This window comes from Orbicella franksi, chromosome 9, assembly GCF_964199315.1.
Source record: "Orbicella franksi chromosome 9, jaOrbFran1.1, whole genome shotgun sequence".
Classification (NCBI taxonomy): domain Eukaryota; kingdom Metazoa; phylum Cnidaria; class Anthozoa; order Scleractinia; family Merulinidae; genus Orbicella; species Orbicella franksi.
Window position 1 is genome coordinate 13,572,614 of NC_138153.1, and position 15,451 is coordinate 13,588,064.

The 15,451-nt window shown below is 40.7% G+C and overlaps 1 pseudogene across 1 annotated transcript in view; it reads left to right on the forward strand.

Annotated features, from left to right (window-relative positions):
- The first annotated feature begins 1,563 nt into the window (after positions 1-1,563).
- The window catches only part of LOC145498766 (uncharacterized), a 16,035-nt pseudogene continuing 2,147 nt past the window's right edge, over positions 1,564-15,451 (forward strand). The window contains exons 1-5 of the transcript XR_014050888.1: positions 1,564-2,385; positions 3,161-3,374; positions 3,724-3,777; positions 3,987-5,442; positions 10,833-15,451. The exon at positions 10,833-15,451 is cut by the window's right edge and continues 2,147 nt beyond it. The product of XR_014050888.1 is annotated as an uncharacterized LOC145498766 (transcript). The remainder of the gene's footprint in view (positions 2,386-3,160; positions 3,375-3,723; positions 3,778-3,986; positions 5,443-10,832) is intronic.

Consider the following 15,451-nt stretch of genomic DNA (forward strand, 5'->3'; position numbering starts at 1 on the left):
CAGAATGCTTACCCATTTTATGAATTCACTTTTTGAAAAACCTGGAGTTTATTCTTGTGCCGTTGATTGTTTTTTGGAAATTACAAGATATTTGTTTCTTCCATTTTTGGCAAAACTATCTATTCAAAGCGAATTCCTTCAATTGCTGTTCAATAACCTATCACAATGTCATGAGAACAATCACAACATGAAATCTCTGTCACGCATTCATGAACCTGTTTGGTTGCATGTTACAGAAAATTGTAGTTCATTTCAAGCTAGAGATTGCAATGCCTGTTTTAGTCAGATATTCGAAGAAAAAACTTTTGGAAACTTAAATTTTGGAGGCCAGTCTGTTTGCAACACAGTGGGCATTTGATTCTTATTGTCAGACATGTGAAAAAGATGTGACATTCAACAGCAGAACTTTTTAACTTACGTGACACATTCTGGGTTAAAAAATTTGGTTTTGACGTTTGTTCTTGGCCACTGTATGTTGCAAATGTTCATACACAGCCCGGCAGGTTAATTTGTAAAGACTGCAAATCTCCAACAAATCAACTGAAGATGAAATTGTACCATTAGTTCAAGATTTGTTTTCATCGAATTTGCTCCTGAAATAATGGAAGGTCTGATTATGTATGAGAAAATTGAGATTGATAATTCTTTCTATGTATTGAAAGCGTTAGTGCGCAACCATGTTCATTTCACTTGTGCAATACACAATGACAAAAAATGGTTGTACTTGGATGACCTCTATAAAAATGTCAGAGAATTTGCCAGCATTGAACTGATGCAACAACAATTTCCAGGCGGATGGTTTTTTGCTGTGTTTGAATTGTTTTGTGACAATGTTGATGACAATAAAACAGCTTCAGCAACTCAAACAAAGAAAATTTCAGAGAATCAGGGAATTGACAATCAGCGTCTTTTAAATGAGCTAATTGATGTTGGTAGCTGCAATGATGTTTGGCAAACTAGTGAAGTGGAATTGCAAATTGAGGACAAAGATCAAATTCCTGCATCAATTTCATGTCAACCCAACATGGATACACATCGTAGTAAAAAGGTAAACCCAGCCAATCCAAAGAGTCATTCAAAGGGTAAAAAAAGAAAGCTAACAGAGTATGTTAAAACTAACAAAAAGTCACAACAGTCTTCAAATATCCCAAATAGTAAAGTGATTGACAGTGAAGACAATTTCACAAACAAAAAAGGAAAGAAAGGAAAAACTGCATGTAGTGAAAAAAAGTGCGCAAAACTTCAAAACAATGGCAAAAAAGTCATTTTATGAATTCAGTTTTTGAGAAACCTGGAGTTTATTCTTGTGCTGTTGATTGTTTTTTGGAAGTTTCAACATATTTGTTTCTTCCATCCTTGGCAAAACTATCTATTCAAAGCGAATTCCTTCAATTGCTGTTCAATAACCTATCAAAATGAGAAATAAATGGGAATCGATAATAATCAACAACAATCAATGACAATTAAAAAAAAGTTTTTGGTAATTGATTTCCGATATCAATCGATTGATTGTTCTGGATTGCTGTTGATTATTATTAATCAATTTCATCAATTAATCAGGCGGGGATAATTATTTCCTTGAAAAAAGTTGTTTGTGAAGAGTAAAAGAAACAACCAAGGAACACATGGGTAGTTTTAAACTAAAGGTTTCTTACTTCAGCATTTCAACAACCAGAGTAGATGACACCATTCATACTTCCTGACATCTCATGCCATTTTCTCAGTTTTCCTGCATAAAATGCTAAATGCAGAAACCGCGACATTGAAAATACCCTTAAAACATTATGGAATTTCCCTATACACTTACGTCCCACGAGCTATTTCATTTCAACACAATCCAAAATCTTTGAAATTATTTCCAGCGTTCAGTTATTGACAGAAAATACAAACCAATATATAAATATCACCAAGTTCAAAACAGCGGGGGCAGTTTTAGTGTCAACTATTCCTAGTTTAGATAGAACCATAAACTTAACAGCACAGATGCAAACAGCAGCAAAAACTCTTATGCCATTAATTAATGTTGTTGTTCTATAGCTACAGATTCAAACTCAATCTAAATGCTTGTCATTTTCAAACAAATGGTAAGCTATGATCGAAATTTTGGTCATCTTCACAACTGAATAACTGCCCCAAGTTTTCAGCTGAGGAACTGCTTACCAGAAATGGTATTAAAGACTTGCTGAACAGGGATGCCGATGCTCCTATCTTTACAAGGCTTGGTTTAAACTATGGAAAAGCAGTTTGCTTTAAATTGGAAATGTCCGAGCTTTTTCCCCAGCGAAAGATCGTCCCTGGAAAAAATGAGAAACCAACCAATGTGAAGCCACGAATGGAAGACATAGCCTTTTTTTCTCCCAAACAAAAGAGTACTTATCTTCTCAAGTAAGTTCATCTGGAATGCTTTGCTCAGCTAATATTAATATAGATTTAGGCCAGCCTAAAAGCGTAGCTCCTGGGCCGGGTTGTTCAAAGCCCGATTAAGCTAACCCAGAAAAAGGTAGAATTTTGATTTGAGTTTTGTAACTTTGCGGTGAGGTTTCTGTATATTGTTTGGCCTTCTGTTTTGAGTTTTAATAATCACCATATACACAAAACAAAACAGCAAAACACATTTGTATAGAAGAAAAAGTTATAATTCGATTAACTTTTAATCCTGGGTTAGCGTAAACTGGCTTCCGAGCAATCCTGCCCTGTTTCCAACAAGCTAACCCAATATGAGCCCGCGATCCAATCAATAACCAGCACTTGGTCAGCGGTCAACTTCAAGAAAACACGTGACCTTGAGGAGCTGTAAACCTGAGCCCGTGATATGGTCACGTGATAATGGTCAGCGGATACCTTGTATTGACAGGTGTCAATTGATCATAACATGGATGTCCAATATCAAGGAAGTACACGGTAAACCAAGGCTGCATGTCTCTGTCAACCTATTATTTGGAGTATGGCCGCCATGTTGGGCAACTCCGCCGTCGCCGTCGTCGTGCGTACACGCCCACGAGCAATACCACTAGCCATGATAACCATGAGAAAATCAACTCATGGGTTTCCTTTTCTTTCCCATATGAGTATGGGGCTCCACTTGGCGGCCCTTTGGGCCGCCGGAGCTCCGCTTTAAATTAGTCTGAGCCAAGCACATTTTTTTCTTGGTTAATTGCAGATGCAAAAGGGTTTGAGTATTAGCAGCAACAAAAAGGAAAGGTATCCCAAAGTTCAATAGCCCAACTATGAAGGCAGAGTTGGTAAGTTTTGCTGCAGAAGTTGCACCATAGTGTGCAATGCCTGAAGTTGGATTCAATGAAGGTATCATGAAGCATATGCAAGCACACTTTAATGAACAAAGAAGATACAGGAGCCACAAGTCAGATTCCAAGGTAACATTCCTGGTAAATAAATTTTGTTTTCTCACTATTCCTAGAATGTATTCCATGCACCTGCACTACTGCCCTTCCCTGGGCTCTTTGCTGTACACTTGGGAAGTGTCATTTTGCAGCTACAAGTAAATGAACCTTTTAAGGGTGGGTAATTTTAACTCAGAATAATTTTCACAACAATATACCCTATTATTTCAGAAAAAGAACTTTTGTCAATCCAATCCTCACCATTAAAATGCCTCCTTTTCTCTTGTCTGCGTGGTTTTTGGGAAGGGGGTTGAATTAATTTGGGGAAGTGATAAAGTTTAAATTTTATTATCAATTAATACATCCCTCATTTTCAATATAGGGAAAATGTAGTTTGACAGATGACTCCAACCTTTCTGAACTTCCAACTGCCAAGGTAACTAACAGTGTTTGATTGTATAAAACAAATAGAGAATAATTATACATGGATATACAGTAATTGGTAAAATGTGATTTTTCAGAAGTGTTCAGCTGTATACTTCCAATTAAGCAGCCTGAATACATGCTTTTGTTTCATTGTCTATGTACATTTCCTTTCTGTCAGGTAAGGTAAAGTTGACTAATAGTATTTTTTTTTAATTCCAGTCAGACAGTGAAAACAGTGATATCACTTTCAAGTCCCAACGATTTAAAGCTAGCCAAAAGGTGCATTGTTAATGATCATTTATATTGTACTTTTAGCAATGTGTTCTAAGAATTTTCAGGATCAATGAAATTGCATGGTCATGCTCTTAGAGAATATTATACATGGATATAATTGGTAAATTGTTATTTTTTTTTTTGCAAGTGTTTGGCTGTGCAGAGACAGTTTCATAAGCAGCCTGAATGCATACTTTTGTTTCAATGTCTCTGTACATTTTCCTTCTGTCAGGTAAAGTAACATAGGTACACAAGGCATGCAAGAGTTATTTTTTTGTGTGAAGTGTCGGAGATAGGAGCATTCATGGTACAGTAATGATTTGGTTAATTTGACAAGTTTTTTTGGTTGCGATGTTACAGCGGTCATGGTAAGATAGCTAAATAGTAAGCCATAAAATGGTTGACTGAAAAAACTACAGTAATCTGTTAGTCTCCAGATTAATGTAGATACCATGTTATTTTCTAACAGGCAATTTGATTCGTTCTTTGATACAACCCGCACTGTGATTGGTGTGACACGCACACATGACACATGCATAACTCCCTCACTTGCCGATCACAAAACCCTTCCAACCCCCAAGAGGAAGTTTTGCTCAAGTTAATTTAGAGACTTTTTCGCACTTTAAACGAGTCGTAAGTTTACCTTTCTACACAACACAACACAACACAACTTCACCGAAAATAGGAAGAAAGAGAAAAAAACCTGACACGTTGAAAGTCTGATTTAGTTACATTGCACTTTAACTTGGTGCCATGCAGTCTTCAAAGAACATTTGAACAGTTTTCATATCTCCAACAATGAACTCTTTAAATTGACAGAACAGGAGGACATGAGTATTGTTCTTACACGGAAACAATGGAGTTGGGTTGGCCATGCGCTCTGCAGAGAATCTACCAGCATTTCTAAAGTTGCTCTCAGATGGGCACCAGAAGGTAAAAGAAAAAGAGGCCATCCAAAATCCACCTGGAGAAGAACTGCAGAAGCAGAACTTCAGGCTTTAAACCTTACCTGGGGGCAAGCTTCATGGCTTGCAAAGGACCGACAGCAATGGAGACGACTTGTTGATGCCCTATGCGCCACTGGGCGTTTAAAGGACTGATCTCTCTCTTAAGTGTGAGAAATTTACAATTTTTCACTTCTGGGATAAAAGCGGACCAAGTTACTTTGGGAGTGAACTGATTCAGTAAAAACCCATATTTCAGTTGTGCCAGCTTCAACTTAAGAGATGGGGTTTACGTGGCCCATATTAATCCCATTAATGGGATTTTTAAACCCAGATTTACCCCAAAAATGTGATTTCATTGCTCCAGTTAAATACCAATGTTGGAATAAAAGTGGCCCTATTATTACCCAATATTTGGGATAAAAGTGCCCTATTATAACCCAATATTTGGGATAAAAGTGTCCCTTTTGTAATGAAACTGATATCGTGATTGCACGAGCTATGACACGCGTGCTAAGATGTATAACGGTTGCATTTGAATGTATACTTGCAAGAGTTCTAAGACTAAGAGATGGTTATATGGCGAGTTCGGGATGCGCAATGTACTCGTAATACAGCATATATAAGGGACTCACGTTATGGAGTGGCCTGTGTGTGTTAGTAGACTTGCCATGTACAAGTAAGCTAAACGTTGAGAGTCTAGTAATTAAACCGTTGGCTGTTGGACTCCTTGACTGGAAGTTGTTGTCGCCCACGCGTGTTACATTTTGGTGTCAGAAGTGGGATTCGAATCACGACCAAAGTCAGCTGAAGTTCAGGTCAGATCGTTTTGTTTTGGTGTAGATAGTTGTCCTGTGAACGGCTGTTGTGTGGTGGTGTAGTAAAGCTGCACGACAAGATATTTTGACTTGTAGTGGCGTACTGGTTGCTACGAAGCACTCTATGTGGTAGTTGCCGTTGTTTTGGTCGTTAAAAATATATTTTAGGACATTGTTTATTGGTTGCCGTAGTTAGTTGTGGTTGCCGTTAGTTGGTGGCGTGATCCAGGCAACCGTTAAAGTTTAGTTTAGTAGCGTTGTTTGAACATTGAGCTCTTTTAGGATGGCAGCGGCTGATCAGAGTTACTGCGAAGTCCAGTTGGATGCAGAAGAAAATTATTGTGGAGAATTCCATGTGGAACAGGACGTTGTGCAGAATTCGACTCCGAACGAAAATGGTTGCTATTCCTTCGGTCAAGAATCACCAGCTTCGTTTATGTCAGCTCTCCAGGAATTGGGCAACAGAATTTTGAGTACCAGTGAAGACATGGAGCAACGAATGGCCGACAGATTTCAAGAACAAATTGTCCGGCTCGATGAAAAATATGGTGGCTAGATAATGCGGCCCGTGTGGGACCTGGCGGCGAACCGGAACACGATTTGCATGCTCGAGAACAGGAAGTTCTTCTAGGAAATGCACGAGAACCGGAAATTGGCCGTAGGAACGTGGAAAACCGCCCTCTCTTGGCAAAACCACTAATTATGCCCTCGCCGTATGATGGAAAGACATCTTATGAGACTGTCAAGTTCAATTCGAACTGATTGCAGAATTAAATGGCTGGAATACGTCTACAATCGCCATTTACCTCGCCGCGAGTTTGTCAGGGTGTGCACAGGCCGTGCTGGCTGATTTAGACGTAAACTCGAGAAGAAATTATCAGGCCCTCAGGGAAGTGTTGTCGCTGCGGTTCGGTAACAGTGGAAAGATGGAAGTGTTTAGATCACAACTGAAAAGCTGCACCAGAGGAAAGGACGAGTCACTTCCAGAACTTGCACAGGTGATCCAGCGACTCGTAAGGCAAGCATATCCGGAAGCACCCCTATCTGTGCGGGAAGTTCTAGAAAAGGACTACTTTGTCGAAGCAACAGCCGATACGGATATCCGCTGGAAAATACTTCAAACTAGACCAGGAACGATACAAGAAGCCCCCGCCATAGCTACCGAAGTGGAGGCATTTCAACCAAAAGAATGCGCAAACCAAGAGCAAGATCAGCAGCGATCTCTGCCCGTAGAGCTGGAGGAATTGCTGCATAGAAGTACGGATGGCTTGAATGATGAACAAATCGGAGTGTTGACTGACTTGCTGAACGAATATCAAGATGTGTTTGCCACCTCTACAAACCCTTTCGGCCGCACCAGCATAACCCAGCACAAGATTATCACAGGGGAGTCCAAACCTATCAAGCAAGCACTGAGGCGACTTCCCCTACAATTGAAAGAGAAAGCGAAGGAAGAAGTAGAGAAGATGTTGGCCAAAGGTATTATTGAGCCGTCGTCGAGTCCATGGTCTTCTCCCGTAGTCCTGGTGAAGAAGAAAGATGGAACAATACACTTTTGCATAGATTACCGAAAGGTGAACGGGGTCACTGTTAAAGACTCTTATCCACTTCCGAGGATCAAAGATTGTTTGGCTGCACTGTCCGGGTCGCAGTGGTTTTGTACATTGGATTTAGCTAGTGGTTATTGGCAGGTAGAGATGGCAGAAAAGGACAAGGAGAAGACAGCATTTTCCACAGGTTCTGACCTGTATCAGTTCAATGTGATGCCCTTTGGTCTTTGCAATGCTCCGGCCACATTTGAGAGGTTGATGGAGAGGGTTCTCGTGGGCTTACCTTGGCAAATACTGCTGATTTTCCTGGACGATGTCATTGTGCATGCTAAGTCATTTGAAGAGGTCATGAGGTGCCTACAACTCGTTTTTGAACGGCTACAATCTGCTAACCTAAAGCTCAGCCCAAAGAAATGTGTTTTGTTCCAGAGGAAAGGTACCTTTTTGGGCCATGTAGTAGGTGGAGATGGAGTGAGTACTGACCCGAGTAAGACAGAAGCTGTCAGTGCCTGGCCAGTTCCACGCTCAGTCGCAGAAGTTAGGAGTTTTCTTGGCCTCACATCCTGTTATCGCCGTTTCATCTATGAATATGCCCACATTGCTAAGCCACTACACGAGCTGACTGAGAGTGGAAAGGAATTCTCATGGACGGAGGCCTGTGATAAGGCTTTCTGCACTTTACAGCAGAATCTTGCCTCAGCTCCAGTCCTGGCATACCCAACCCTTGATGACATGTTTATCCTAGATACTGACGCAAGTGGGGTGGCAATCGGAGCTGTCCTTTCACAAGTTCAAAATGGCACTGAAAAAGTGATTGCATACTTCAGCAGAGCATTGAGAAAAGCGAAAAGAAATTGTGTCACACAGCATGAGTTACTTGCTGTGGTAGATGGGATACGCCATTTCCACCATTACTTGTACGGAAGAAAATTCACTGTCTGAACTGATCATGGAGCTTTGCAGTAGCTGATGAGCTTCAAAGTTTTAGAAGGACAAATGGCACGATGGTTAGAAATCCTGGGTACTTATGACTATGAAGTGGTGTACCATCCGGGAGCCAAGCATGGGAATGCAGATGCATTGTCGAGGAAACCATGCAGTCGTGGTGAGTGTGGATTTTGTGACAGAATCGAGGCAAGGCACAAGCCTGATGATGATTCGCTCTGTGGTGCAGTTACAAGGAATGGAGGTCGGGAACGTAATTTAGGACCAGGTTCCTCTCAAGAAATGGAACTATGGATTGATGGAATAACGAGAGAGGAACTACAAAATGAGCAACGATGCAACCCCATTTTATCACCTGTAATAAGCTGGCTGGAATCTGGACAGGGGCTACCTAAGATGGAGCAAATTTCTTCTCTTTCTCCAGAGCTTAAGGGCTATTGCGCACAGTTTGAGAGACTTATCCTGAAGGAAGGGATTCTGTACTGCAAGTGGGAGGTCGCAAGTCTCCGGCAAGAGCAAAGCTTAAAATTGGTCATTCCTAAGAGTCTTCAAGAAAAAGTGTTGTTGTCTCTCCATGACTCAGTGACAGCTGGTCATCTGGGAGTGAAGAAGACCCTGCAGCGTGTCAAGCAGCGGTACTATTGGTGTGGAAGCAGCCGTGATGTAAAGGCTTGGTGCTGAAACTGCCTTAAGTGCTCATCTCGAAGAAAGCCGCAGAAAAAGTTTCGAGCTCCACTTCAAGTTTACAATGTGGGGGCACCCCTTGAGAGGCTCGCCATTGATGTATTAGGCCCTCTGCCGGAAACAGACCAGGGAAATCAGTACATTTTGTGGTTATGGATTACTTCTCGAAATGGGTGGAGGCACTTGCCATGCCTGAACAATCCGCAGCGACTGTGGCACATCTCTTGGTCACTGAGGTTATTTGCAGGTTTGGTGTTCCCTTGCAAATTCACACTGACCAAGGACGTAACTTCGAATCGGTGCTGTTTAAGGAAGTTTGCAGGCTTCTGAATATCAAGAAGACTCGGACAACACCCTTGCACCCACAATCAGACGGGATGGTGGAACGACTAAATCATACGTTGGAGGCTATGTTATCCAAATTTGCCCAAGAAAACCAGCGGAACTGGGATCAGCTACTACCTCTTATGGCCATGGCTTATCGGTCTGCGATACATGTAAGCACTGGCTGTACACCAAACGAGCTAATGTTTGGACGTGGTGTCAGGCTACCTGTAGATCTAATGTTCAGTTCTCCTCCGTTTCCAGTCACACCACCAGATTCCACTGACTTTGCCTGGAACCTGAGGGAAAAGGTCAGAAAAATACACCAGCTTGCCCATGACAATTTGGACATTGCGAGCCGACGACAGAAGCGATTACATGACCAGCGATCTCAAGCAAATTCTTATCAGAAGGGAGAGGTGTGGTTGTACAATCCTCAGAGCAAGAAAGGCAGAAGCCCCAAGCTGCAAACTCCATGGGAGGGTCCCTTGAAGTTACCAAACAAGTTACAGACGTAGTTTATCGAACCCAGAGGACCCCCAAGGGGAAGCCCAAGTTTGTACACCATGACCGCCTGAAACCATTTCACAAAAGGCACATGTTGAGCTAATGAATTTGGAAGTTGGCCCTGAGAATGCTATTTGTCAAGAGTTACCATTTCAGTCTGATCAAGACATTTGGAATGGTTCATAGTTACATTTAAGTTCCATTTAAGTTTAAGTAAAACATTTCAACAGTTCAAAATTACATTAGAGTTTTCGGGAAAGATCTTTTTCAAGTTAATGCTTTCTCCGTTGTCGTTTTTTTTGATTATGTAAAATACCGTTGTTGGCTTTAGGATGACCCTTGATGCGAGGACGCATCTCTTTTATTGGAAGGGGGGAAATGTAATGAAACTGATATAGTGATTGCACGAGCTATGATGCGCATGCTAAGATGTATAACGGTTCTATTTGAATGTATACTCACAAGAGTTCTAAGACTAAGAGACGGTTATATGGCAAGTACGGGATGCGCAATGTACTCGTAATACAGCATATATAAGGGACTCACGTTATGGAGTGGCCTGTGTGTGTTAGTAGACTTGCCATGTACAAGTAAGCTAAACGCTGAGAGTCGAGTAATTAAACTGTTGGCTGTCGGACTCCTTGACTGGAAGTTGTTGTCGCCCGCGCGCGTTACACTTTTATAACCCAATGGGGAGGCGTGGTGGCCTCATGGTTAGTGCGCTCGTCTCTGGATCGAGTGGTCCAGGTTCAAGCCCTGGCCTGGGACATTGTGTTGTGTTCTTGGGCAAGGCACTTTACTCTCACAGTGCCTCTCTCCACCCAGGTGTATCAATGGGTACCGGCGAACTTAATGTTGGGGGTAACCCTGCGATGGACTAGCATCCCATCCAGGGGGGGAGCAGAAATACTCCTAGTCGCTTCATGCTACAGAAACTGGGATAAGCTCTGGCCTGATGGGCCACTTGGCTCGCATGCAGACTTTACCTTTTTTATTATAACCCAATATTTGGGATAAAAGTGACCCTATTTTAATCCAATGTTTGTGATAAAAGTGGCCCAATATTATCCCACTATTGGGATTTGACTGGAACAATAAAATCACATTATTGGAATTTATGTGGGTTGACAAAATCCCATTGATGGGATCAATATGGGTCGGGTACACCCCGTTCTTTGGGTTAAGGCTGGCACAATATGATCCCAATACAGGGCTTTTATTGGGTTTAATTCAACCCAAACTTGGTTCTGGTAGCTTTTTCCCAAACTGGGAAATAACAATAAAATAACAACAAAACCCCACACGTTTCCCACTTTTTTCCCAGTTTGGGAACTGCAAAAAGTTTCCTGTGCATGTTGTGTATTGTTAATTACTAAGTGTTCATTGAGATAGTTCAGAAGAGAGCCATTTGTGTGTTTATAAAAAATAGCACATTTGTTACTTCTACTCTGTTCATAAAAAAGGTATCCATCTCATCCCATCCATTTTGACACTTTTTAATCTTTTTTTATTTATTTAAGTGTTAAATGCATCCAATCTACTTTAAGAAAAGTTGGTGTGATATCTTGCAATTTTACCAACTTAATTAAATGTAGAAGTAGATCATCCTCTGGAGAAAGGCCTTGAAGAAAAATACTCTGTAGCGAGTTCATTGACTTTTCACTGTTACTATCTGGCTTCATATCCCTCCCAACACCCTGTCTTGCAGTTACACTATGAGGGCTCATCACTGGGCCCCAAGGGTTTTGTGCTAACTCTGGTTAGAGAGAAAAAGACAGTGATACTTGATACTTTTCAAAGTCCCTACACCCTTTCAATCCCTATATGTTGGTACAAAAACAAAAGTACAGAGAGCAATTGAAGCAGGCCAAACTGTGATAAAAATCCAAGTAGTGTGAAATTGACAGATAGCTACGACCAGCAGACTGCCCAACAGTATCAGCTGAGCGAAAGTCACAATAATCACAATGACTGAAGCTGATGTTTGAAGCCATTAAAGGTCCCTACATTCAATGACGAAAGTTCAAAGATTTCTGGGCCCTCTTCAGAAGTCTAATGGACAAGTCAACAGAGCCAGCAAATTGAAAAATGTCAAGGCTGTGACAATGTCTCACAAGGAATGTGTTGGAAGCCATCTGCAGTCTTGGAGTCACAATTCCAGAATACCGAGAGGCCAAAGAGATATTTAAAGCGAAATATGAACTAGATGCCACTAATTTCAAGTAACAATATTCATACCCTATGGAAGTTTGCAGACCTTGTGAGAATTACAGTGGTAAAGTTACAGGAGGAAGGAAACCATGGAGAGCTAAGAGATAGAATTCTCTTTAGCTTACTGATAAAGAAGTTGCCTGGTCATCAACCAGAGGGCTGGTTAAACAAACCCACATGGGTAAAATCAGTCACAGCTTTTAGAGGTCAGATTCCAAATAGAGGCAGTGGAAATGGTGAATGGGGTTGAATCAAAATCTGTCAAGTATTTTAGACCACAGAAAGCACCAAAGTACCCGGATTTGGGCAGAATGCAAAATTTTCATGCTGTTGTAATAGGAAATGGATCAAGAAACACAAGGTCTCCCTGTTCTCTCTTTCAGAGCCTCAATCAAGGTGTGCGGTTTTGTAAGCAGTTCTATGACAAAGGAGTGGACAACTGCTGGCAGTTTGTTAAAGAAAGAAAGCTTTGTTTTTGCTGCCTGGCCTCTGATCACAGGAAAAAAAGATTGCAGAAAAGCCTGCAGATGTAGAATAAATCAGGGCCGTCAAGAAGAGCTGTAGCTCTTAACACCTGTTACGGCTGAGTATGCTTGATGGACCCTCGATGTTATGGATGAACTGGCCTGTAGTTGATACAATTCACCCATAAAGTAACAAGTTTGCTACAGGTGTGAAGACCAAGGCTACTAGTGAATTAAAACTAAATGACAGCCCTGCAAATAGTTGCCTCGAAAACCATAACCGCCTTCTCCATGGAAGTGAACAGTTGTCAGAAACCGGACCAATGAGCATAGGGGCATTTTGTCTGCACATGCTCCAGAGAAGGCACTTTCAATCAGAGTAACCGCTGGTATGTGCCTCCTCCACACATAGGCATCTGTTTCCTGCCAATTTTTGAGTACCCGAAATGTAAGGCAGAAATAAATTGCGCAAAATCTTCCCGGAAGAATGGTAGTCTTTTTTCTCTTTGTGCTTTATGACTTAGTTGAAAGCTTTGAAAAATCGAAATATGGTTGCTCAGTGTGTAAAAAGACGTCACAACCAAGTCCATATCAGAGAGCCAAAACCTACACAAACAACTTAGAGTCTTGTTTCGGTATTCAATCAGCGATTGATGACGACAAGCTTATTTGTGAAAGATGCAGGATTTGTGAAGGATGCAGGAAAGCTGTCTCAGAGCACAGGCGGACTGGAAAGTCACTTCATCATGTTCATGCCATCTCAAGTTATTTTTGAACATTTTTTCTTTCCTTATCTGTACATGCTTTTCTTTGATATCGCTTCAACTTCACGCACAATGATGCCAGCAGCTTTAAGTTATTTTGTTAAAAATTTTATTTCAGAGAGATTTGTTTTATTTGTTTAAAAGTTTATTGACATGAATCTCAACCAGCGAGGACAAAGAGTGAAAAAGAAAACACAAATGTTGAGTAAAGGAAAGTCAGATAGTGGTAGAACTAGCGAGATGGTAGTTATACCCAGGGAGAACCTTTTAGAAATGAGGGAAAAATGAAAGACTTTATCAGAAGGTAAGTAAATTTTTCTGCAATCAGTACTTTCACCTGTGGGTCAGGGCCTCATCCCCCTGCAGTTCACACCTTGGGCTCTTTGACTCTGGACTGAGCTTTGCATTCAAAGGAATTCTCTTGATTTTTCTTTTTCTTCAGCAGTGCAGATTTATATTCTAAAATATTGAAAGGAAATTCTCGGCCAGTTTCACCCCCTCATCGAATTGTGTGCATTCATCGATGAACTCTTTTCAAAAATATATGTTATTGATCATTTTGAGCTGCAGTTTTAAAACACAGATAAACACAAACTTTATTTTTCACACTTTTCTGTAAAGTTATTTGGCATAGGACAATCTGTGTGTGTGATAAGTAGGTTCATGTTACCTGACCAATTAACAAACAAGTTGTAGGCCTGGTGGCATCAGTGAGGATGAAAATCAGCTAACTTAAAAAAAAAACAAACAAGCAAAAAAATTCAAGCAGGTTTTTGTTGACCTCCATGCAATAATATCATAATTTGTTCTAGAAACACTAAAGAAAATCATTCAGAGGCAACTCTTGGGTGTGGTCTTCATGCAACCCCAAATTATAACAAGATCTTTTACATCTTATAGCCACGCTTTTAAAAGTTAATTGTTTTCTTAACACTACAGTCGCAATGTAGTACACATTCCAAGGCAGTCCTTGATGATTCATTAATTACTGTAGACACCGAATCACTTGATCAACACAAACTTTATTATTGCACCATTGCTCTTAGGCTTTGAAATCTCTGATGATATAATGGCCCAAGAGAGAGTTGCAACATCAACACATTCCATGAATGACATAATTGCTTTTGGTGTATTCAATACTCGCTTCAAATCAAGCCCTTCAATAACACAAAAAGGCGACATATTCTTTACTAAATAAAGAGTAGAATATTCATAACATTTTCAGTACAGTAACATTTTAACAGCTTTTGGCGAACAAACATAAGTTGCGTGATTCGAAACTTGGCCGAGCGGAGGTCTGCATCTGGTCACTGACAAAGCAAAAAGTAAACCCCGGGTAGAACATGAACTGTGCTCAGCCCATGGCGGCGCAGTTAATAACAATTTCATATCTGTATGAAAATTTATTTCCCACTTACTGAAGGATCTGACTTGAAAAAGAAAATTGGCATGGTCAAGAAGATCTAAAATGACATAGTAATATACAAGCAAGAAACAGCATATGATCCAGGTTCAGAGAGGTTTGCATTTCAGCAGGAGCAACAAAGTTATTTGACACTATCCTGAGTTCCATTACAAGTTTTCAGCATTCGGCAGACCGCACATGTCTTAACAAAGAAAGATTGTTCCATTTTTTAATGACTTGTGCTAAAAGACTCTCGCTGGCCACCAATCAGGCAACAACTTTATTTTTGTTTTGCTGTTCTGGTTTTAAGTGCATGACGAGTTGTGCTCCAGAGTATTTGACATCTAACCTCATCAGAAGATCCAACATCTCGAAAAGGAATACCAGAAACTCTCAACTTTTGAACATAGCACTCTTCCGCACTGCTAGTGACCAAAGGACCTTTCATTATAGAGCAACCTCTCTGTGGAATGAGTTGCAGCCTGCGCTCAAACTTAGCCCATCTGTGATGGATTTCAAGCGCTTACTCAGGCAAAAGCTTCTTAATGACTGCGTTATTTAATTTTATTAACCTTTATCTTCTTTTATCATTGTCGTGTACTTAGTTTGTAATTTTGTAATGCAAAGTTGACTCTGTAAAGCCCCGTGGAGGCCAATAAAGTATGTATGTATGTGTGTATGTAACATTTAGTGACAAGCATTTTAGGTCGAAAGCATTGGCAGTATTGACAGTGTTCATTTTGTTGGTGGTTTAAAGGAACACAAGCCAGGCGGAGCAATAAATAAACACTGATT